General features: G+C 50.0%; 1 long non-coding RNA gene across 4 annotated transcripts in view; it reads right to left on the bottom strand.

Annotated features, from left to right (window-relative positions):
* LOC103350179 (uncharacterized) overlaps positions 1-10,308 on the bottom strand; it is a 30,701-nt gene extending 20,393 nt beyond the window's left edge. The window contains exons 1-2 of one of the 4 annotated variants that reach the window (XR_007923629.2): positions 9,982-10,308; positions 796-949 (exon numbers count right to left, since the gene is read on the bottom strand). This is a non-coding gene — a long non-coding RNA (uncharacterized lncRNA). The remainder of the gene's footprint in view (positions 1-795; positions 950-9,981) is intronic. The other 3 variants (XR_011390699.1, XR_011390700.1, XR_011390698.1) reach the window with 3 other exon arrangements.
* Positions 10,309-24,217: the final 13,909 nt, after the last annotated feature.

The raw sequence follows: 24,217 nt of genomic DNA, 5'->3' as shown, positions 1-24,217 counted from the left end.
ATGGATCGGAAGTGGAGCAGTCAGGACATGAAGTGACGCCCATACGGGATGGCAGCGCTGCTGGGAGCAGGGGATGACTTTACCCACTACGTCACAATGCTGGCTCCCCTCCCCCCCAGTAAATAATCTTAAAGCAAAGCAGACTTTTTTTCCTTCACTCCGTGTTTTAGCAAAAGGGCAAATAACAAAATTACAAACTAGCACGTGCACATACTCAACACCCGTGTCCACCATGTCTAGGGCCAGTGCACGTCCACCCAAAGCCCTACACCTTCTTTAGCTGTGGTATAGTGCAACAAGCACTGACTTTTCTAACTGGTGGCCCTGAGCCTTTGCAAACCCCTGGATTAGTGGTAACACTCAGTACAGCTATCACAAGAAAGAAGCAAGCAAACACTCAGCTAGAATGGAAAACAGAGTATTTCTGGTTACCTTGCAGTTAGTTAAATAAAACCACAACTTCCGGAACAGTGTGGCTGACTGCGATTTTCTGGTATGTTCTAACACACCTGCTCTTCTCAAAATCCATCTGCTCCTCTTTCCTCCTTTAGAGTAAGGGGCAAAGCTGGTGCGAGCCCAGCTTCTCCGGCAGGGGAGTGACTCTCCATTTCCGATGTCTGCTTCACTAGGGACTGGGAAATCAGCCGCTCCTCAGAGGCAGCTTCCACCTGTACTACAAGGGGTGCTGTTCCTGCTCGTTAGTAAGGAATTTACTGCGACCGTGTCACAGGCAGCAGTCTACTCTTGCAGCCGTGGTCTTAGCTTGCTTGAGGAAGACAAAGGGAAGGGCTGTACCTTAAGGAAGAAGGAGATCCTAGACGTGCATTTCAGAGTCCCGTGGTACCGCGCGGCAGCCTCACTGAGAGCTCGTTCACAAACCAGACCTTCACTCCTGCGAAGTGTACAGTCGAGCGACTTTTAGTGCAAGTTCCAGAAGACTTTCATCACCCTAGAAGAAACCCGGTCCCATTAGTAGTCACTCCCCGCCCCTCCCTTCTACCCCACCCACCACTTCAGCCCCTGGCACCAGCGTCCTTTCTGTTCCCGTGAGTTTGCTTAGTCTGAATATTTCACATTAATGCAATCAGAAAATATATGGCTTTGTGAGTCTGGTTTCTTTCACTTGGCATACTGATTTCAAGGTTTATCCGTGCTGTAGCATGTATTTTATTTCCTTTAATGGCAAATAGTACTTTCTTTCCTTTTATGGCAAAAAATATTCCATTATATGCACAGATGACATTTTTACCCCTTCATTAACTGATTGACATTTGGGTTGTTCCTACTTTTGACCTACTCTGAATAAACTACCTCATGATTTTTTTTTTTTTTTTTTTTTTTTTTTTTTTTTTTTTTTTTTTTTTTTTGACAGGCAGAGTGGACAGTGAGAGAGAGAGAGACAGAGAAAGGTCTTCCTTTGCCGTTGGTTCACCCTCCAATGGCCGCCGCTGCAGCTGGCGCACCGCGCTGATCCGATGGCAGGAGCCAGGATCCAGGTGCTTTTTCCTGGTCTCCCATGGGGTGCAGGGCCCAAGCACCTGGGCCATCCTCCACTGCACTCCCTGGCCATAGCAGAGAGCTGGCCTGGAAGAGGGGCAACCGGGACAGAATCCGGCGCCCCGACCGGGACTAGAACCCGGTGTGCCGGCGCCGCAAGGTGGAGGATTAGCCTATTGAGCCACGGCGCCGGCTACTACCTCATGATTTTTTAAAAGATTTATTTATTTATTTGAAAGAGCTACAGAGAGAGGGTGACAGACAGAGAGAGATCTACTATCTGCTGGTTCACTCCCCAAGATGGCTGCAGTGGCTGGGGCTGACCAGGCCAACGGCAGGAGCCAGGAGCTCCCTCCAGGTGGTTGAGCCACCTTCTGCTGCTTTCCCAGGTACGTCACCAGAGAGCTGGCTCAGAAGCAGAGCAGCGGGACTTGAACCAGCGCTCACAGGTATGCGGCAGCTTAGCTCACCGTGCCGCAAGGCCGGCCTGCAGAAGAGCGATTTTGAGGTTCATTCCAGCTGTGGCACACGTCAGTACTCCACTGCTTCCTGTGGTTGCACAACGCACTGCACGGGTGAGCACCTACCACAGTGGTTTCTACACCGAGCCCCTGATGGACAGGAGGGCTGTTTCTGCCACTGACATCTCAGGGCGCTTTAACACCCCAATGTCACCAACCCGGTCCCGGCTCCCCTTCTCTTTCAGCTGGGTCACGTTAACATTCTTACGGAGCTCTCCCCCATACTCCATTTCTCTCCGCAGAGCAACCTGAAGGCCATTCCACGCTTAGAGCCCTTCAGAGAATTCTGAAGAATTCTAAGAGCACTCTAAAAACTCCACACCATGGATGAAAACTCAGCCTGGGGGCCCTCCCCTTTCCTTCACGGCTTCACCTCTCCTCGCCCTCTCAGCATGGGAGGGCTCCAGCCAGACCTTACCCCAGACCGAAGAAGCTCCAGCCGCCTCCAGCTGCCCTGGGGCTCCCGTCTGCCAGTCTAACCCCTCCTTAGCCTCCAGGTCTCGCCTTAGACATCACTCAGGTCTACAACCCTACAACACTCTGGGTTTCTTTGCAGCACCCTGCACATCTGTACTTTGTTTCTCCTACCAGACAGTAAACTCCATGGAGTAGGGTCCAAGTATTATGCACATCACAAAACTTGGGCCTACCACCATCTTGGCAGGAGGTACATGTTGATCGGTAGCGTTACAGACTGTGGCCCGTGCAGAATAGGCAGAATGTGGTGAAAATTCTGAAAACTGTCACTGAAGTGCTAGTGTGCTACGGCACACACATACACATACACACAAATCTAGTTAAAGTTGCATTGTCAATATTCTCCCTACTCACCCCCCCACACACCCAAATGGAATTCAAGACAAAAAGATTAATAACATTATCTAATTACTATACATGATATTGTTACAGGACAGTGATCAGTGGTCTCTGACGTCAAAGAAGAATTTCCGTGCAAATAGGGACAGAAGACAAAGAGACAGATACTGAAAGAGAAAAACCTCCTGCTGTGTAGTCAGGAGGAGGACTCCAGGGGAGGGGTTGCCCAGGAAGCTTGGGGGAACCCTCTCTTTTTAGGCACAAAAATGGCTACCTAGATTTAGCCAATCAGGAAAGGGCAGAGTAATGGCTAGCACCAATTAGAGGGCTGGAATAACAACCAATCAGGTGGCTGGAATAACAACCAATCAGAGGGCTGGACTAATAATCAATTAGAGGGCTGGAATTGACAATCCTGCCTAGCCTATTTTCATAATAAAACTACGTGTTAATAAAGGCTGCCTTTGGGAAGAAGCAAGCACTTCATCCACTCTAAAAGGGATTCTGCCCCTTTTCGCATTCCCACAGGAGCCTGACATAACTGCCTATTAACCTAACTCCTCATATTATCATAGGTGATATTGTGATAGAAGTGATGTTGAAATTTAAATTTCCTTTCAAACAGCTCTTTGCTCATGGTTTAAAAAATAATTGATCTTTGTGCTGGCACTGTGCTACAGAGGGTTAAGCTGCCACCTGAGACACCAGCATCCCACATGAGTACCAGTTTAGGTCCTGGCTGCTCCACTTCCAGTCTACCTCCCTGCTAAGGCCTCTGGGAAAGCAGCGGAAGATGGCTCGAGTAGTTGGGCCCCTGCCACTCACATGGGAGACCCGGATAGAGTTCCTGGCCCCAGTGTAAGCTGTTGTAGCCATTTGGGGAGTCAACCAGCAGATGGAAAAGGCCCCCCCCCCCCGACTCTGCATTTCAAGTAAATAAATAAATCTTTAACAGAAAATAATTGATCTTTAAGACTGCTGAAAACAAGCGTCCTGTAACTGAAGGACTGCCTATCAAAATGTGATCTCTGACTTCTGAGATTTTCCTTGCCTTTGAAAGGCTCAAAAGAAACACTTTCTAAATGCACTTTGTGCAGCAAGGAACAATGCTGCTAACATTAACAGCCCAGTTCTTTCCAGTCTTTATCACGTGGCACTGGCCTTTGTTTTTGAGCTTTTACCTCCTCCCTTTATTCACTGCTGAAAGGACAGATCAATGCAAGAGATTACAGCTCTAACGTGAAATTAATGTCATATACTTGAGAAAGCTGCTTTAATCACCACCTGGGGGGAAAGATAAACAGCCTAAAATCAGCTTCCTTAGCTGTGGGAACTAAAGATTAGAGGGGAAAAATAGGAAATGTGACAGATAAAGCCTCTTGTTGAAATGGCAAACCCAGAGTTCCCTGTTTATGATCAGCGCCTTCAAGTTAGGACACAGGCGTCCACCTGGTGTGGACAAAGACTTACAGATTAGGTATTTTGCAGTTTGATTACGGCTGAGCAGTTATGCCATCGGTTTCCCACAGTTGCAACACATTACAAACTTTCCATTGGTGAAAAACTAGGAACATTTTGTAGAACAAACAGAAAATTGGTTAGAAATAATTTTGAGGTACACAAAAAACAACTTACAGAAAAGATAGTCATATAACGAGGTGCTGAACTAGAGTCATGAGGAAAATGTGGACTTTGATTCGACATGCTTCACTTATTAGCCAACACTCTGACAAGCTGCATATAAAATGGACTACTTCAAGAACTGATGAGATAGAAGAAAATGAACATAAAATGCCTAACTACCAGATGTATACTTTGGCTTTGAGAATTCTAATAGATATGCATGATTTCACACATAGAGAGAGAGCTAATTACAGATGCAGAATATCCCCATCTGAGGGTGCACCAAGAATTTTGTGGAATATGGAATTAAAAGATGTTTGTTGGGGCAGGTGCTGTGGTGTAGTAGGTTAGGCCTCCACCTGTGGCGCCGGCATGCCGTATAGGTGCCAGTTCATCTTCAGATCCAGCTCTCTGCTTATGGCCTGGGAAAACAGAAGATGGCCCAAGTCCTTGGGCCCCTGCACCTGGAAGAAGCTCCTGGCTCCTGGCATCGGATTGGCCCAGCTCTGGCCACTGTGGCCATTTGGGGAAGGAACCGGCAGGTGGAAGACCTCTCTTTCTCTGTCTCTCTTTCTCTACCTCTCTCTGTAACTCTGCCTTTCAAATAAATAAAATAAACCTTTTAAAAAGAAAAGAAAGGCAGAGAGAGAGAGAGAGAGAGAGAGAGAGAGAGAGATCTTCCATCTGCTAATTCACTCCTGGGCCCGGCTGAAAGTCAGCAGCCAGGAACTTCTCCCTGGTCTGGGCCCCCAGGACTCGGGACATCCTCTGCTGCTTTCCCAAGCATGTTAGCTACTGGAATGGAAGAGCTGAGACTCGAACTGGTGCCAATACAGGATGCCAGCATTGTAGGCCACAGCTTTAACCCACTGTGCCACAGCACCTGGAGCTGGGGGAAGGCATGTAAAGGGTGGGTAAGGGCTTGTGTTTAAAGCTGCCTTAGAGTCCTCTGGTACCAGCTCAGGCCAGTCGTTGTCACTGGGGGGTAACCTGATTTCTCTGGTAGAAGGGGAGGGGACAGGGTCCCTCTGCTTTCGGGCAAACCGAGGGAGGGCAGAGGCGGTCCTGCCTCTGCTCTTTCCTCTCTGTCTACAGCTCTGCAGTCCTTCATTTCCAGTCTCCACATAGGTACAGCAGGGGACAGGGGCTGGATTGTCCCAGAGGAACAGGGACTAGAAGTCCGCAGTGTTCTGAACTCATGTTGTCTTGATTTAAATCATCCTTCATTCTTTATCGGCAGCGACTGTCGGGCTGTATTTTCAGACATTTGTAAGCCACCAATAAAAACGTGAACAGAAACACAGGGCCTGAACATGGAAACCGCTGACTCAAATTAAGGAAACCCATCTTCATCACCACACTCGTGGCAGCCAGAATCCACGCCATATGGTTCTCCATAGATGATACTTCTCTAAACAGACGCTGTGTATAACGCAAAAATTCTCTGGTGTTATCAACAGCACAATCATGAAATACCACAGGCCAGAGCAAGTGAGCTCTTACTATCTTGAAAGCCAAGGTTTTGCAGCAATTTCCTAAATCACTGATAGAAAGTACTTCATTTAATCAGCTAGTGATGAAAGAAACTCGCTACAATCATTTTACAAAACAGTACTAGATGGGAATATCTTTATGTTAAAATTTTTGCACAGGGGCCGGCGCTGTGGCTCACTTGGTAAATCCTCCGCCTGCGGTGCCGGCATCCCATATGGGCGTTGGGTTCTAGTCCTGGTTGCTCCACTTCCAGTCCAGCTCTCTGCTATGGCCCAGGAAAGCAGTGGAGGATGGCCCAAATGCTTGGGCCCTGCACCCCATGGGAGACCAGGAGGAAGCACCTGGCTCCTGGCTTCGGATCGGTGTAGCTCCGACAGTAGCGGCCATTTGGGGAGTGAACCAACGGAAGGAAGACCTTTCTCTCTGTCTCTCCCTCTCACTGTCTATCTGTCAAATAAATAAATAAATAAATAAAATTTTTGCACAAATGAATCTGCACCCCTATGTCCTATTAAATTTATCTTTCACTGAGAAAGTTTCTCTTTAAAAAAAAAATTTAGTTATCTATTTGAAAGGCAGAGTTACACAGACAGAAGGAGAGACCAAGAGAGATCTTCCATCTGCTGGTTCACTCCCCACATGGGCTGCAACAGCCATGGGCCAGGAAATTCTAGGAAGCTGGAACTCCATCCGGGTCTCCATGTGAGTGGCAGGGGCCCAAATACTGCTTTCCCAGGCACACTAGCAGGGAGCTAGACTGGAGGTGGAGCAGCCTGGATCCAAACCAGTGCTCATCTGGGATGCCAGCATCAAAGGCAACACCTTAACCTATTGAACCACAACACCAGCCCCAGAACTTTGCTTTTCAACAAACTCAGAAGCTAACCTCCTGAGGAAAGTTAGAGCGTCTTAACAACAGGTAATGATCCTCCCCTCAAATAAGCGAAATAAGAGCACCAAATAGAAACACATTTCATTCCATCTCACTCACAAACACTGATGTTTTCTTGTCAAGTTCTCTATTACCCAATCAAGACAGGCCAAACATACTTACATCCAGACACTATGATGGGGTAGCCAGGCAGGGAGTTATGTCTTAGTGAGCTGGAATGTAATTTTATTCCTTCACCCGTCAATCTAAAATGCCCACCTTCCCAGGATGCACCTGTGTCTTATCTGGGCCTGGAAGGAGGGGACTCTGTGGTGACCACATGGAAATTCAACTCCACGTGGAGGTGCTAAAGACCCCAGCAGGCTTACGCCTGCTAAGACCCCACCCCTAACTCCAACAAGAGGCTGAGCACCTGGGGAGATCTCTTGCTGCCACTGAGCACGCCTCGAGGTCTGCTCTGGCTGCCTCTCCCTCCTCACAGGCAGCCCTCTGGTCCATACAGGACAAGGAGGATTGCTCAGTGCGGGGTGGCCACACTCACGCGTCAATGTCCATCTACCCTCTCACTTTTACATAAATCCCGCTCTCACTTGGGCACCATATCACAACTCCACTTGGAATTCTTCTCTCTCCAGGAGGACAAGAGCTTGGATCTAACTTCTGTGAGCTATTGAACAGTTTACTATTATGAAATTAACAAAGACTAACTAACAGTCTGAGCTTGTAGTCTAGTTGAATACCAGGGAAGACAGTCATGTGACACGTTGCTAAATTACATAAAATACCACATGGAGGTGTATTTCTTATTCACATTTTACAAACATCTTTAACTGACAGACTTTCAATGATCTTATACTCTCAGAGATGGGAAGGCTACAGAGAGAATGAAAATGCACTTTTTTTTTTTTTTGACAGGCAGAGTAGACAGTGAGAGAGAGAGACAGAGAGAAAGGTCTTCCTTTGCTGTTGGTTCACCCTCCAATGGCCGCCGCGGCTGGCGCGCTGCGGCCGGCGCACCGCACTGATCTGAAGCCAGGAGCCAGGTACTTATCCTGGTCTCCCATGGGGTGCAGGGCCCAAGCACTTGGGCCAGCCTCCACTGTACTCCTGGGCCACAGCAGAGAGCTGGCCTGGAAGAGGGGCAACCAGGACAGAATCTGGTGCTCCGACCAGAACTAGAACCCGGTGTGCTGGTGCTGCAAGGTTGAGGATTAGCCTAGTGAGCCGCGGTGCCGGCTGAAAACGCACCTTTTAACTTCAGCAAATTTTATGAACTTCAGTCATTGTCAAGATCACTGAAACATCTACAAAAATTAACTGAATGGCATTTGTTACATTAAAGTAAGATTTTTTTTTTCCAAAGTCACCCACACCATTCTTTAATACTCAACAAAAAAAATCACTGGAATTTGCAGGGCTTTTTTTTTTTTTTTTTTTAAAGTCAGGGTGGTATGGTCTTTGGATGTATGGCTGTTGAAAGCCCAGTTATACAAAAGAAATCTTTAGAGAACAGAGGCTTTTCTTTACATATTTATTCCCGGAGCCTGGCCTTCATCTCATTTTGGCTTTCCACATTGATCCAATTGTAGCACTTCCTGGAGAGAGGGTGTTCTAATCAGCAACAGCAGGGTCGGAGGGGACAGGGCAAAATGAGACCAGGTGGGCCATCCCACGTCTCTGAAAATGGTGAATTCATTCTAAGCTCCCTGGTAGTACAAGTCAGAACTATTACTAATTTTTACCTGTAATGGGCACGAACAGGAAATATTCGACAAGCCCTTCATCTGTTTAGGTGTTCGGTGTCTACCGAGCTGAACACCATGTGCCAGAATCTCTTTTTGCTCCCTAATCCATTCGGCTGTGCTGACCTCACAGCCTCATCTGTAAGCTCTTTGCTAGTTATGTGGGGACAACTCCCACTGAAACGGAGACCAGAGGAGTTTAGACATGCTAAATTACCCAACATGACTTCCTGATAAGAATTCTTCCTTATTATTGTTGAAAACGGACTGAGTTAAAGCGGACCATGTTGATTCCCCAAAGAGAATGGTTCCAACCCCCAAGGAAACGCTTGCAATCCTCTTGGGTTGCCTAAAGAAGGAATCAGGGCCCACACAGCAGTGCAGTGGATTAGGCTGCCTTGGGACTCCAGCACCCTGTATCAGACCACAGTTTGGAATCCTGGCTGTTCCACTTCCAATCCTGCCCCCTGATAATGCGCCTGGGAGGGCAGTAGGGGACAGCCAAGTGCTTGGGCTCCTGCTACCCGCATGAGCGACTCAGATGGAGTTCCTGGCTCCTGGCTTTGGCCTGGCCCAGCCCTGGCTGTTGAGGCCATTTGGAAAGTGAACCAGCAGATGGATGCCCTCTCGCGCGCAAGTGCGCTCTGCCTTGATAGATAAATAAATAAATGAATCTTCAGAGAACTTGGGAAGCACAGGCAGCCACTAGTCCCAAAGGTGGTGACATTTTACACACACCAGCACTGCTGGCTTGCAGTGCCCGGGGCCACGGGTCACAAGTCCTTGCCTACTCCTGTTTCTTCAGGGAGTTGAGGTCTCCGGGACGCGGCAGGTGGCAGGTGGCTGCACAGAGGCTATCGTTCGAGTGGCTGTCCTCCGTGAAGTCTGTAGAACCCTCAGTGGGTCTACTACAGCGCCGCACGCCCTCCTAGCCCCTGCAGGACGCCCCAGGCCAGCTGCTTCTTGTTCCGAGCGAGCGGCAGCACCGAGCAGGCGGGACACAGCAGGTCTATGCAGTGCTCACCAGGGTGTCGGCCAGCCGCTCGGCCTGGGGGCAGTGGGCTTGCGGCCTGCGCACGCGCACTGGACCTGGACAGTCTCCATCCACCAGGCACTGGGAGCAGGCGGACACTACCGAGGCAGCCGCAGAGGAAGCGCATGGCCCCCTCTCCCAGCGGGGTGCCGGTGTCGAAGTGCGCCCCCCAGATCCCCAAGAGCTCCTCGCTGGCCGCCTTTGGCCACACCACACTCCTCCCGCCCACGGCCTGGCCCGGCCAGCTCCCCAGAGCCGGGCCTGCCCCCGTGGCCGCGCGCCCCCCGGAGCCCGCCAGCCTGCGCCACAGTGTGTGGACTCGGCCTTGCCCTGCCCGCCTCTTGCCATGGCCGCTGCTCTTACCTTGGGATCCTTCCAGGAAAAGGCAGGGACTCGGCCCCTCAAGCCCTCCTAGGCCAAAGGCCAGCCGTCCCGGGTCTCACCTTGCCCAGTCCTCTACAAGGATGCTGATAAGATAAATGAACAAGTACAAACACGAGTAAACGCAGGAATAGGCGAGTACGTAGATGAGGAGGTGGGCGAGGGGCCGAAGAGTCGCCATGCACCGCTGCCCTCCTGAGAGGCCGTGAGGGCTGGCGGGCTGAGGGCCGGGGTCGTCTCCATGGCAACGCCGTTCTGGCCGGAGCAGGAAGCGGGAGTCATGTGTGGCAGGTGGCGCCCGGCTCCCCAACGCTGTGCCCCTGCCGCGGCCCCTGGAGGTCCCCGAGGCTCTGAGCTGCTCCCTGAACTGCGGGCGGGGGTCCCTGATTATGGTCACTCCTTAGGGCGCTTTTTCGTTGGCCGCTGGGTGCTCTGGCGTGACTTTGGAGAACACGGAAGTGAGTCAGAAACCCTTTCTAAAGGGAATTTTCAGTCTCACTGACCTGGAAAATAGGAACCAAGCGACTCCAGCCGAAAATCAGTTTCTTGCAATCATTCATTCATTCACCCATGGTCTGCTGGGCTCTGTGCAGAGCTAGGGAGTCCTGTTTACTTCTAACGAAGGATGTTTTGAAAAATCAGTATGGAAACAGATTTCGAGTAAATTCCTGGAGGAACAAGGAGGCGGCAACTACTTCTGCCTGGTGAGGTTCAGAAGACTTCCCTGAGGGGCCAGTGTGGCTAGGTTTTGAAGGGTAAGTAGGAGTCCACCATGTAAAGAAGACCGAGGGCCAGGCGTTTGGCAGCAGTCTGGACATCCCCATCCCAGATCAGGAGCCCTGGGTTCCAGTCCTTGCTCTGTGCTCTATTCCAGTTTGCTGCTAATGCTGCACCCCAGGGGAGCAGAGAGTGACAGCTCAGTTACTTGGGTCCCTTTCACCCACGTGGAAACCTGGATTGAGTTCCAGGCTCTTGGCTTCTGCCTGACCCAGCCCCAGACGCCACTGTGGTGAGCATTTTGGGAGTGAGCCAGAGGATGGAAGATCTCTGTCTCTCTGCTTTTCAAATGAAAAACAACAAGAGTGTGGGTGAGGCAGAGGAGAACAATGAAATTAGGGCTTTTCCAGGCATGCTCCTGGGAGTATTGGTGCCTTGAAGACAGGCTGTGCTGGGAGGAGTTGGAGCAGCAACCACGCAAGGGCACAACGAGGAGGGGAAGGCAGAAGCACTGTGGCCCCTAACAGAGCGTTCCTGAATATTTGGCGGGAAGAAAGCCTAGAGGCTTGCCGGGGAGGGCGGCCCATGCTGAACTCGGGGTTGAGACGCTCCTGTCGGACAGCCCGTGACGGGTGAGCGGCCGTTCCTTCCAGGGTTTCTAATTTTACTGGATCTCAGAACCACTTTTTCTATTTCCTGCTTATTCGCATTTCATAGACGTGGTGTGGTTTATTTTGGGAAACGCTGGGCTCTATCAGAAATAGAGCTTAGAGAAAGTGGTAAAGAGGGCCAGGGCACGCGTAATAGCAGCTACCACTTATCAAGCCTCTGTTTCTCTGAAAGGTACAACATAAATGTTTTGTTGCCACGTAGCATGGGTCCCCATTTGCTTTATGAAAACAGAGGTTAATCTCATTCACATGAGCTGCTTATCCTATACCACTAACATACCGTGTTGCTACAACAGAGTACCTGAGATGCTTATTAAAATGTAATTTAGGCCAGTGCCGCGGCTCACTAGGCTAATCCTCCGCCTGCGGCGCCGGCACACCAGGTTCTAGTCCCTGTCGGGGCACCGGATTCTGTCCCGGTTGCCCCTCTTCCAGTCCAGCTCTCTGCTGTGGCCGGGAGTGCAGTGGAGGATGGCCCAGGTGCTTGGGCCCTGCACCCCATGGGAGACCAGGAGAAGCACCTGGCTCCTGGCTTTGGATCAGCGTGGTAAGCCGGCCGCAGCGGCCATTGTGGGGTGAACCAACGGAAAAAGGAAGACCTTTCTCTCTGTCTCTCTCTCACTGTCTACTCTACCTGTCAAAAAAAAAAAAAAAGAAATGTAATTTATATAATGAATGGCAGTTTATTTCGCTGGGAAGTCCGAGGATATGACATTGGCATCTAGTGAGAGTCTTCTCGAAGTGTCACCCTACAGTGGACAGCAGGAGGGCAGAAGAGGACAAGAGAGAGCAAGAGGAGTCTGACCTCGCTTTTTTTTTTTTTTTTTTTTTAAGATTTATTTGACAGGCAGAGTGATGGAGAGAGATAAAGAGAGATCTTTCATCCACTGATTTACTCCCCAAATGGCCACAATGGCTGAGGCTAGGCCAGGTGGAAGCCAGGATCCTAGAACTGCATCCAGGTCTCTCACATAGGTGGCAGGGGCCCAAGCACTTGCGCCCTCTTCTGTTGCATTTCTGGGTGCATTAGCAGGGAGCTGGATTGGAAGCAGAGCAACCAGGGCTCAAACTGGTGCTCTGATATGGGTACCAGCATCGTAAGTGGTAGCGTAATCCGCCGTACCACAATGCTGGTCTCCCTGACCTCTTTGCCTTTTGTTTTGTTTGTTTTTTAAAGGTTTTTCTATTTGAAAGAGTTAGAGAGAGAGAGGTGTCTTTCATTTGCTGGTTCACTCCCCAGATGGCACCAATGATCAGGGCTGGGCTAGGACAAAGCGAGGAGCCAGGAGCTCCATCCAGATCACCCATGTGGGTGGCAGGGACCCAAACACTTGGGCCATCTTCTTCTGCTTTTCCCAGGCCGTTAGCAGAGAGCTGGATCAGAAGTGGAGCAGCCAGGACACCAACAGGTGTCTGGCGTCACAGGCGGATACTGGCACCTGCTATGCCGCAATGGCCCCCTGACCTCACTTTTATAACAACCAACTCTCAAAATAACTAATCCAGTCCCACAGTAAAGAAATTAATGCATTCATTAATTGCCACTTACTAGGCCCCACCCCTGGGATTAATGAACTCTGAGAACCATGTTCAAGCCATGGCACATTGTTAAGGAAAATGTAATTGTATAAACTTGAAAAAAAATAATCAGGGAATCTTGGAGACCAAAATCCTTTTGGACAGTTCTCAGTTCAGTAACTGCTAAAATGCAGCTATGAAGTCAGTAACACCAGAAAGTAGCCTGTAAGAATATTTTCCAGTTTCAGATCATACAGCCACCACGATGAAGTTTATTTCCTTGCTAGTTACATGATGTTGAGCCACATTTCTATCGTTTCTATACGTTTCCTGTGTTCTTCCTGCTAACTTGGGTTGATGAGTTAAGTAGCCCTTTCCTCTCCACAAGGCCAGATGTCGACTTTTATGTTCTCTTATTAGCTCTACTTAAAGAGAATGAACATGCTGCACTTCTTCATTCATTCAGTCAACAGTTTTAGTGAGTGCCTATTATACACCAAGCACCTTTTGAACTAATAGTCCAAAGCAGAGCTGATGTTCCTCACTGTCCCCAGATGGAGCTCCCACCAGTTCTAGAACAATTGCAGAGTTCTCAGGACAGTAACAGTGAGGACCTACTCTTTGCCAGTTTACTTAAACATCTCTAATCCTACAACTACTGTTCAAAATCGAGATTCGTTCCATTTCATAGAGTGGCAGGCAGAGTCACTGTGTACCCAGAAGCCAATGGCCGGCTCCTCATTGCACTTAGATACCCTGTTCTTCGGGCAGATGCTTTTTGTCCTTCTCATGACATCTTACTTTACACATAAGGTGTAGGATTTTCAGCCGTATCCACTGCAGTTACACAAACCTGTATCCATGCAAGGTGCCTCATCGCTGTGTCCATGCCTTGTGTATGCCCGTGCACTCAACTTGGCAGACGCAGATCATCGTATACAATCAAGTGCAAAGCAAGTACGCCAGAAAACGTGGCGTTAGTAACCCGTGTCCTTTGTGTTCGCTAGTGATGAGTGCTTCAGTGGCTTCCCCAGCTTCCACTGGTATTACTTGTGGACTGGGAAATCGCTGGTCTGCGACCGCATGACTAATCCTTCAGACAAGGCTATAAGGACCTGACCCGCTTTGTTGCATATCATCTAATGGTGCGGCGTCCTATGCAGCACGCGGTGGGCCCGAGCCAACTCGCTTCTCAGTGGGAACACTGGCTGGAGTAGTTGCCAGAGTTATTTTCTCAGCTCTAACATGGTGGGGGGGAACCTGAAGGGGGCCACTTGATCCCTCACTGTGGGACTCTGCACTCACCCTGTTTGGAGAGTATTGTTTGATTTTAAAAGCATGCAAGTTCTTAGGAGCGTGGTGATCCAGTAGTAGACACTACTATGTGTCAGCACTGTGACCTGTTTCTACTCACATCCGACACCCACTGTGCAGGTTTTTCCCCACCATGTCCGTCCAACCTTCCACCTCCCAGCCACCAACAGGGCCTCCGAGGAGCCCATCCTGTTCCGACACTAACCGCTCAGAGCTGGTGTCCCACCTGTGGGTTACGAGCTCAGTCCAACTAGGCTGCCCCACTTCAGGCGTCCATCACATGTCCAGGGCCCCCCAGTACTTCTGGCCTACTGGCTATCAACCAGGGGTTCCCAGATCTCTTCCTCATGTTCCACAGTTTGCCAAAAAGTTCATAGAACTGACTGGCTGGTTTGTTATAAAAGAAGATGCACATGGTTGGGGCTGGGAGGAAGGCGTGTGGAGTGGCCGTGGCGTCTCCAGGTAACCCCCCTTCCCCAGCACACCATGTGTTCACCAACCGGGAAGGGAGTTCCCAAACCCTGTGGTTCAGGGTCTTCATGGAGGTCTCACTCCTAGGCATGACTGATGAAGTCGTTGGCCCTTGGTGATTAACTCAGTCTCCAACCCTTCTCTGCTCCTTGGAGGTGGGGTGGGGGCTGACATGGCCTGCTCTCTGATGAGGCCAGCCTCCTGGTGACCAGCGCCATCCTTCAGCTGCCCAGGGGACCCATCAGCAACCTCAGCATCACGCACAAGGACACTGTTCCCACAGAGATGCCAGGGGTCTTAGGAGCTCCTGCCAGGACCTGGCGACTAAGGAGAATATCACAAAAGATGTTCCTGGCACCCCTGCTACTCAGGAAATGACACAGCTCCTCTGTGCCAGGAGCCAGCAGGAAGACCACAGAGGTATTTTTTTTTTTTTTAAGATTTATTTATTCACTTGAAAGTCAGAGTTACACAGAGAGAGGAGAAGCAGAGAGAGAGAGAGAGAGAAAGAGAGAGAGAGAGAGGTCCTCCATCCGATGGTTCACTCCCCAGATGGCCGCAACGGCCAGAGCTGTACCGATCCAAAGCCAGGAGCCAGGAGCTTCTTCCAGGTCTCCCACGTGGGTACAGGGGCCCAAGGACTTGGACCATCCTCTGCTGCTCTCCTGGACCACAGCAGAGAGCTGGACAGGAAGCAGAGCAGCCCAGTCTTGAACTGGTGCCCACATGGGATGCCAGCACTTTAGGCCAGGGTGTTAACCCACTGCACCACTGCATCAGCCCCCAGAGGTATTTCTTATACATACATCACAATGTAAGACACTGGGATGTGGTCAGAAAAGTCACACAGCTTTGTGCAGAGATAAATTCTGAGTTCCATTTTTTTTCCTAGCTGTGTAACCTTAGACAAATTATTGAGCCTCTTTTTTAAAAAATAAATATTTGTTTGAAAGAGTGACAGGGAGAGAGAGAGAGAGAGAGAGAGAGAGAGACAGATCTTTCATCAGCTGGTTCACCCAACAGCCAGGGCTGGACCAGGTTGGAGCCAGGAGCCGGGAACTCCATCCTGATCTCCTGTGTGGCTGGCAGGGACCCAAGGACCCGAGCCATCTTGCACTGCCGTCCCAGCTGCAATAACAGGAACAGGGATCGGGAGCAGAGCCGCTGAGTCTTGTCCCGGCGCTCTGATCTCGCTGGCCTCACAGTGGCACCTTAACCGCTGTGCAGCACCAGCCCTCTTAGCCTCTTTGTGAGCTTGTTCACTTTTCCTTTTTTAAGACTTACGTGGGTTCATTGTAACTGCCTTTTAGGGTTGCTGTGAGGAGCGAGAGTGTGCGTGAAGTACTAGCTCAGGGTCCTGAGCATGTATTATTAGTAGGTCCCCGGGCACGGCGGTTCAGCTCCTCACGGCCCTGTGCGGGCCCCCCTCCATCCTCGCACGGCTCGGCTCTCTTTGAGGCCTCGGCCTCTGCTCTTTCCCCTTCACTGGAGTGGGTAAGCCAGTAGCTCAGCCTCTCCTGACTTTGATGATCTGGGACAGGAACTGAAGGAGCCGTGAGTGGCAGAGATATAAGTTGCTTTGACAATGCCCCAGGATGTGTCAAGACATAAAATAAGTGGGACAGAAATTGTTCACCTGGGCCGCGGAGGGGGGCTGCCAGCTGGGAGGCTTCCTTCCCTTTCCGAACGGGCTTTGTTCAGGCAGATTCCAGCTACAGCGGCCGCCTTGTCCTGGGCTTTGCAGGCTGTAGCACTCCAAGTGCTACAGCCTTCCCGTCCCAGCCCCAGCGGCCTTCAGCTTCTAGCAGACTGCTGTGGGGGAGACCAAGAAGCACAGGCTGGGGAGCCAGGCACGCCTAGGTTCCCCTTCTGGATTCTTCTACTTGGGCTAATGAAATTTGTAAATGTTACCCAAATTCACCAAGCCTCAGAGCCTTCATCACGTCTTGTTCTCTGCTGAATTTGCAGTGAGCTTCATGGTATTAAGTTAAATGGTGCACAGCGCTTGCCGTGTTGTGAGACCTGGACGACTGTGCCTTCCTTCCTGCCTGACTTCCGTAAGCATGCTTTCACAGTCCCGCTGGGTAGCGTGTCCCTGTGTGGCGATGGGGCAGCAGGGGGCACTGTTGCCACTAGTCCCTTCTTTCTGCGCACTTCCCTGCACCCCCCTCCCCATCCTCACACCAAAGGAATACAGCTTTAGTAAGCCTCTGATGAAAGATGGCCAAACTCTAAACCCACACTTGGTTTTAACTTGTGTAATGTGTCCCACATGTTCGCAATAGTGCTAAGTGTGTAACTGGACCATTTTACATCTTGTGCATTTAATTTATAGCCCTTCTCACTCCAGGTGGTTTATGAGGTGCCAGGGGGTCAAATGTTTATTCTTAAAATTATTCAACCCCAATCAACTAATTATTCTGATGACTTGTATACTATACTCTTTTTTGTTTCTCCAGATTGGAAACAATGATAGGCCTTCAACTGAGGTTTATTTGTAAAACTCTGACAGATTGGGAATTACGGAGTTCCCTAAACTATCTCTTAGAATAAATATTTCTGATGTATCTGGCAAGTTAAAGAGCAAAAATCAACAATCCCCAAACTGATTAAACTAAGTAAGTTTAACCATGTTTAAAGAAGATGTTGTGGGCGGTGACAGTCTCTCTGTGTTCAGGAGAAAATCATCACATCAAGTCTTAATGCCTTTTTGTGTTGGAGGATCTATTTGTGCAAAGCTACTCGAGCGCCCCTAGTGGGTCCAGGGGGAGGTAGAGGGCATTAATCACATATTTGCAAGATTAAATTCCCAGAGTTCTTAATGACGTTAACCACCGGGGGCCTACAGTTGTCAAGAGGGACCCCACTGACCCGTGCCCTCTGAGCCAAGGCTGGTGGGCGAGGTCTGGGGCCTGCTGTAACCTCAGTACACCACGGCGGCCTTCTTTCTTTCCTCCCTTGCACAGCGTCTCACTGGACATTTATACCTAACAAGATAAATATGAAAACAAACCCACATTCAAAATGCGAACTAGAGTTTTATTGGATTCTTCAGATTGCCATTTAAAAATGGATAATTCCAAAGCACGAGCCAGCATTTTGATGCCATTTGAAAGTCCCTAAGTAGCAGAGAGTAGAGCTTCATGCCAGTGGAAATATCTAGCCAGCGTGCCGAGGGGCGTGGGAAAGCCGCGGGGCCCCAGGAGCTGATGCAGCAGCCTGAGCTGGAGCTGCTGTTCAAAGCCTGCTCTTCGGACACGGAAGGAGGACGGAGCAAACAAATCTCCCGTGCAGTGCTGTGCTAGAGAAATGTAAGGCAGAGCATGCATGTAATTTCATATTTTCTGGTGGCTACATTATAAACATAGAATCACATTAAAAAATATATTGGAGGCCGGTGCTGTGGCTTAGTGGGTGAGGCCGGCACCTTCCGTGCCGGCGTCCCCATATGGGTGCTGGTTCAGGTCCCAGCTGTTTCACTTCCAATCCAGCTTTCTGCTGTGGCCTGGGAAAGTGGTAGAAGATGGCCCAAGGCCTTGGGCCCCTGCACCCATGAGGGAGACCCGGAAGAAGTTCCTGGGTCCTGGCTTTGGAACTGTGCAGCTCCGGCCTTTGCCGTCACTTGGGGAGTGAACCAGCAGATGGAAGACCTCTCTCTCTCTTTCTCACTGTCTGTAACTCTACCTGTCAAATAAATTTTAAAAATTAAAAAAATTAAAAGATATATATTGGGATGGGCATTTGGCCTGGTGGCTGAGCCACCAGTTACGATGCCTGTGCCTCACAGCACATGCCTGGGTTCAATTCTTGGCTCTGGTTCCGTTCTAGCTCGCTGTGAGTGCAGACTCGGGGAGGCAGCAGTGACGGATCCAGTTAGTTGGGTCCCTGCCAACCGTGTAGGAGACCAGGTCTGAGTCTCCTGGCTCCTGGCTTTGCCCACTGTTGCAGATATTTGAAGAATAAACCAGGGGATGGGAGTTCTCTAATAAACAAATGTGTTTTTTTTTTTAATGATTTTATTTATTTATTTCAGAGGCAGAGTTACAGAGAGAGGGGGAGAAAGACAGAAAGAAAGGTCTTCTATCTGCTGGTTCACTCCCCAGATGGGCACAGGGGCCAGAGCTAGGCCAATCCAAAGCCAGGACCCAGGAGCTGCTTCTGGGGATCTCATGTGCGTGCAGGGGCCCAAGCACTTGGGCCATCTCCCACTGCCTTCCTAGGCCATTAGCAGGGAGCAGGATTGGAAGAGGAGCAGCCGAGACAAGAACTGACGCCCTCATGGGATGCCAGTGCCACAGATGGAGGCTTAGCCTACTACACCACAACACAGGTCCCATAAATAAATGTTTTAAAATGTTATTTAACTCAGGGCCAGCACTGTGGCATACTGGGTAAAGCTGCCACCTTCAATGCCGGCATCCCATATGGAGGCTGGTTAGAGTCCCAGCTGCTCCACTTCTGATCCTCTCTCTGCTATAGTCTGGGAAAGCAGTAGAAGATGGCCCAAGTCCTTGAGCCCTTGCAACTGTGTGGGAGACCCAGAAGAAGCTCCTGGCTTCAGATCGGCGCAGCTCCAGTCGTTGCAGCCAACTGGGGAGTGAACCAGTGGATGGAAGACCTCTCTCTCTTGCCACCTCTCCTTTCTCTGTGTAACTCTGACTTTCAAGTAAATAAATAAATCTTTTTTTTAAAAAGTTGTTTAACTCAATATATCCAAAATATTATTTCAACATGTAATCTACATAAAACAACTGTTGAGATATTTTGCATTCTTTCTTTCATACTATGTCTTTGAGACTTGGTGTGTATTTACTCTTTGAGTAAATCTTAATTCAGACTGGCTTAATAGTGCTTAATAGCCATGAAGGGTACCGGCGACAGTGTTGAACAGCTTGGGTTTCCTCTAGGTCTGGAGATAAATCTGGACAGCTTATGCAGCTGATTACATCTTGTGATCAGAAGTGGCCTCATGCAGGTCAGAGACGCCGCTTGCTCCTCGTGCCCTTGCCCTTGCTCCTTCTTCCTCCTCCATACGATGTGATGCACACTAACCATATGCCAGAGCCAGACACTGCTGGCACCCCCGATGCACGATCTCACTAATCCTGCAAGATCAAGAGGTTTTACTTTATTGTAAAGTAAATAGAATACCTCTGGGATGGCTCTGTAGCAGAGTGGCTAAGAGGCAGCCGTGGAGGGTGGTCCCTCGTGCTTCTCTAACTCCCTGTGTACCTGGGTGAGATGGTTCTTAGCCCCAAGCTTCAGTGTTACCATTTGCCAAACAGACACAATAGGAACAGCTCCCTTACAGACCCGGTACTGCGGTTTAAGTGAGCGCATCCCTGCAAAGCTGCAAGCATTCACTAACCATTGTTATCCCTCAGAAGGACAAGTGTGGGACACTGAAATTTGTAGCACATCACACAACTACTACTTCTGGGCTGCGCCTCAAACAAGTGCAGGAGTTTCACCATGGTGACAGGGCCCCTGGCGAATGAGCAGGTCCGCGCCCAGCCTGCCCGTCTTCGGAGTGGTGTTTCAGGCCATCTGTTTTCACTTACTACACGAACTGAATTGGTCCTGACTCTGCGACATGAAATGAAAAGGACTCTTGAGAGAGAAATTCCTGACATTTGCATGCCATTCTCAGAGAAGCACAATTGGGGCAGCTTTTAAAATTTATACATATAAATAGGAATTTAATGTTCTAAGAAACCAAAGAAATACACAGAAAAGAGATTAATTTTCTTTGTTCTTTTGCTCTTTATAACTCTGATTTTTAAAAATTATTTTGAAGATTTATTTATTTCAAAAGAGTTACAGGGAGAGGAAAAGGCAGATCTTCCATCCACTGGTTCACTACAACAGCCAGTGCTGGGCCAGGCTGAAACCAGGAGGCAGGAGCTGTACCCTGGTCCCCTAAGAGAGTGCCAGGGACCCAAGCACGTGGGCCATTTTCCGCTGTTTTTCCTAGGCCATTAGCAGGGAGCTGGATCAGAAGTGGAGCAGACGGGACAGTACCCATAAGGAGTGCCAGCATTGCAGGACGTGGCTTTGCCTGTTATGCCACAACGCTGGCACCCCAAGTGCTCAGATTTTACTAGGGAACAGTACCCCTGTATTATATAAACATTTAATTCATGACTGTGTGTTAAGTGGATTTTGTATTTTACCAAAGGGCAGAGGTCTTTTTAAATTTTATTTATTTTCATCTACTTGAAAGGCTAAACATCTCTCTCTCTCTCTCTCTCTCTCACACACACACACACACACACAATCTCTTCCATTCTCTGGTTCACTCCCCAAATGCCTGCAAAAGCCAGGAATAGAGCAGGCCAAAGCCAGGAGTCTGGAACTCCATCTGAGTCTCTCATGTAGGTGGCAGAGGAAGTTGGATAGAAAGTGGGCCCACAGGGGCCGGCGCCGTGGCTCACTTGGTTAATCCTCTGCCTGCAGTGCTGGCATCCCATATGGGTGCTGGGTTCTAGTCCCGGTTGCTCTTCTTCCAGTCCAGCTCTCTGCTGTGGCCAGGAGGCAGTGGAGGATGGCCCAGGTGCTTGGGTGCCTGCACCCGCATGGGAGACCAGGAAGAGGCACCTGGCTCCTGGCTTAAGATCGGTGTAGCTCCGGCCACAGCAGCCATCCAACGGAAGGAATATCTTTCTGTTTCTCTCTCTCTATAACTCTCACTGTATATAACTCTACCTGTCAAATAAATTAAAAGAAAGAAAGAAAGAAAGAAAGAAAGAAAGAAAGAAAGAAAGAAAGAAAGAAAGAAAGAAAGAAAGAAAGAAAGAAAGAAAGAAAGAGAGAGAGGTCTGGCCAGGATTTGGACCAGGCATTCTGGTACAGGATGTAGGTGTCCCAAGCAGCAGCTTCACCCACTGCGCCACGATGCCTGCCCCTAAAGGGTAGAGACATTGGTGATTATATTATTCTCTTTTAGCAATGTGTTCATAGGGACATGTGTCTCTCCTCTCCTCAGAAAACTTCTTGAAATTTCTAGGAGTTTGGTAGTATCATCAGAAGGCATGCAGTCAGCAATGTATGTTATGAAAATTTCTTTTTATCCAATTGGCAAGTAAAAGCCAAAGTCAGCGTTGGGTCCCACACGGCGGCCAGTGCCCCTCTGGGTGGCCCCGCCTGCCCAGAGGCTGCACATGCCCCGTGCTGCAGAGTCGCACAACCTCCAGCAGCTCTCCGACCGGTGGCTGCATCGCGCCTGCTTCTCTCCCTTCGTCTTCTCTGCTCTCTGCCTCACTCTTTACCATTCCTAGGGGAGGTCAGGTGAGGCAGCCACCAGCAGCCCAGGACTTGGAGGAAGCCCTGCGCAGCCCAGCGCTGGTGCAGGTCCGTGGCTAGCCTCCAAAGTGTGCCTCAGACAAACCCTGCTCCGCGGCATTTTAATCTCGCAACACCTACGTTGAGTCCTAGCTGCGGGTCGTTCCGTCCTCTGAAGAGAACCAAGGTTACCGTCTGGCTGGACTCTGCCACTTCTTCTCCTGGGTCTCAGTCCTCCCCAGGACTCCTCCCACATTCCAGCCGCTCCCTTCCCCTCCAGCCCTCACTCCCCAGCCCGCCAGCTCACTGTGCCATGGCCGGCCGCACTGCAGGCCTCCAAGCATGAGGCCCACAGCGCTCCACGGCGCTCCACGGCGCTCCACGGCGCTCCTGCTTCTGCACGCGGCTAATTCCTGTTCACCTTAGGCATCTGTGGGACAGCGCCCCTCAGGAGAGGCTTCCTTGGCTTCTCACCCACAGATTCCTGGGCCTCTCCCAGACCTTCACCACCCGGAATTATTTTCTGGACTGCCGGCCGGATGGTAAGCCTAACAGTGAGCATCCTGCGTGCTGCTTACTTCCGCGTGCCGCGGCTTAGCACAGAGCTGCCCTCCGCGAGCAGGAGCAGCACACCGGCCTTCCCGGGGCGTCCCCAGGCTGCTACCACTTCCACCTCCTTTTGCCCCAGGTGTATGAAGTCTGAATTACAGTAAGACATCTCTGCTCATCACCCCAGCCTTCTTGGGGAGAACACTGTTTCGTTTAGAAGAAATACGTTTGGGTTAGCAAACATACTCTTAAGCACATAGATTCCGAGGTTAGATTTCTTGGTTTTGAATCATGGCTCTGCCACTTCATGGCCACGAAACCTGGGAAAGTTCTTAACTTCTCTAGAACTCAGTTTCTTCCGTGTAAAACACCAGTACCTACCTTAAAGGCTAGTTGTGAAGATGAGATGAATAGATAATTATATTAATACACATAAAAGATGTTAAGGGTTGCTGGCACATATAGCTATCATTGCCACTATTATTGAACCATCTAGGGTTGGGGTGAGCTCAAGGAAGCAACGTGAAGCCCCCCACCCTGCCCGTCAGAATGGTCCTGATCATGGTGGGCTTTCTGTTTTGCCAAGGACTTGCGTGATGCTTGGGGACAGTGGCTGGAGCCAAGCTGACTTATGATGCCATTTAGGGAGCAGACAACTTTGACAGTGGCAGGAGAGAGGGAGGCCAGATTCGTTTATCCATTCAACAAGCATTTACTGAATGCCTGTTATATGCTGGACAAAAAGGGAAGTAGGACAGCCAGAGCCATTACAGGGGCTGACAAGGAAGCCAAGGACGGAGAGAGGAACCAGAGGCCGGCTCCTGGGGGTCGGGGAGGACCCTCTGGCAGGCGGGGCCCAGCAGAGGAGGGTCAGGAGCGCGCAGAGATGCTGGGCAGGATTTAGGGCACCTGCCGCAGGACGTGTCAGGTAAATCCGTGGGAAATCTTCAATACACTTTTCATCACTCCTTGGAGAGGGCCTCAAGGCGGGGAAGAGAGCAGATATCTGGGTTATAGCTGCAGAGGGACAGGTGCTAGAGGCAAAACTGCCCTTCCTCATTCCTGTGCGCTTACCGTAAGGGAGCCGTACACTGCATGATGCAAGGCTCTCTACAGTGGATGCGAATGAAACAGGGCCAAGAGCAGTGACAGTACCTGAAGAGCAGACGCCTTAGGGCACTGCCTCCCCCAGCCCCGGAGAGAAAAGGGGCCGGATCTAAAGTGGGGAGTCAGACACCACCAGGCAGTCCTCTTGTGATTAATTAGCCAAGCTGGTGATGCCTCAGCAACTATAAACTGTCACTTTATAACCGCCTGCCTTAAACAGATTTCCTAGGGTTTAGAGTGTGGAAGGATGCTGTCCATTGCATGCTTAATGTTTTGTGACTTCCAGTTTTCTACCTTTATAACATCATCTTTTAACTTTTTTAATTAAAAGTTTATTTGAGAGAGAAAGAAATCATCTATCTGCTAGTTCACTTCCCAAATGCCCACAAGAGCTGGGGCTGGGCCAGCTGGAAGCCAGGAGCCAGGAACTCAATCCAGTTCTCCCATGTGGCTGGCACGGACCCAGCTTCTTGAGTTGTCATCTGCTGCCTCCCAGGGTGCACCTTAACAGGAAGCTGGAATTGGGAGCAGAGCGAGGCCCCAGGCCAGGTACTGGGATGGGATGTGCTCATTCAAGCAGCACCTTAATC

This window comes from Oryctolagus cuniculus, chromosome 7 (assembly GCF_964237555.1).
Source record: "Oryctolagus cuniculus chromosome 7, mOryCun1.1, whole genome shotgun sequence".
Classification (NCBI taxonomy): Eukaryota; Metazoa; Chordata; class Mammalia; order Lagomorpha; family Leporidae; genus Oryctolagus; species Oryctolagus cuniculus.
Note: the sequence above shows the minus strand (reverse complement) of the source record. Positions and strands in the feature narration are given on the sequence as shown.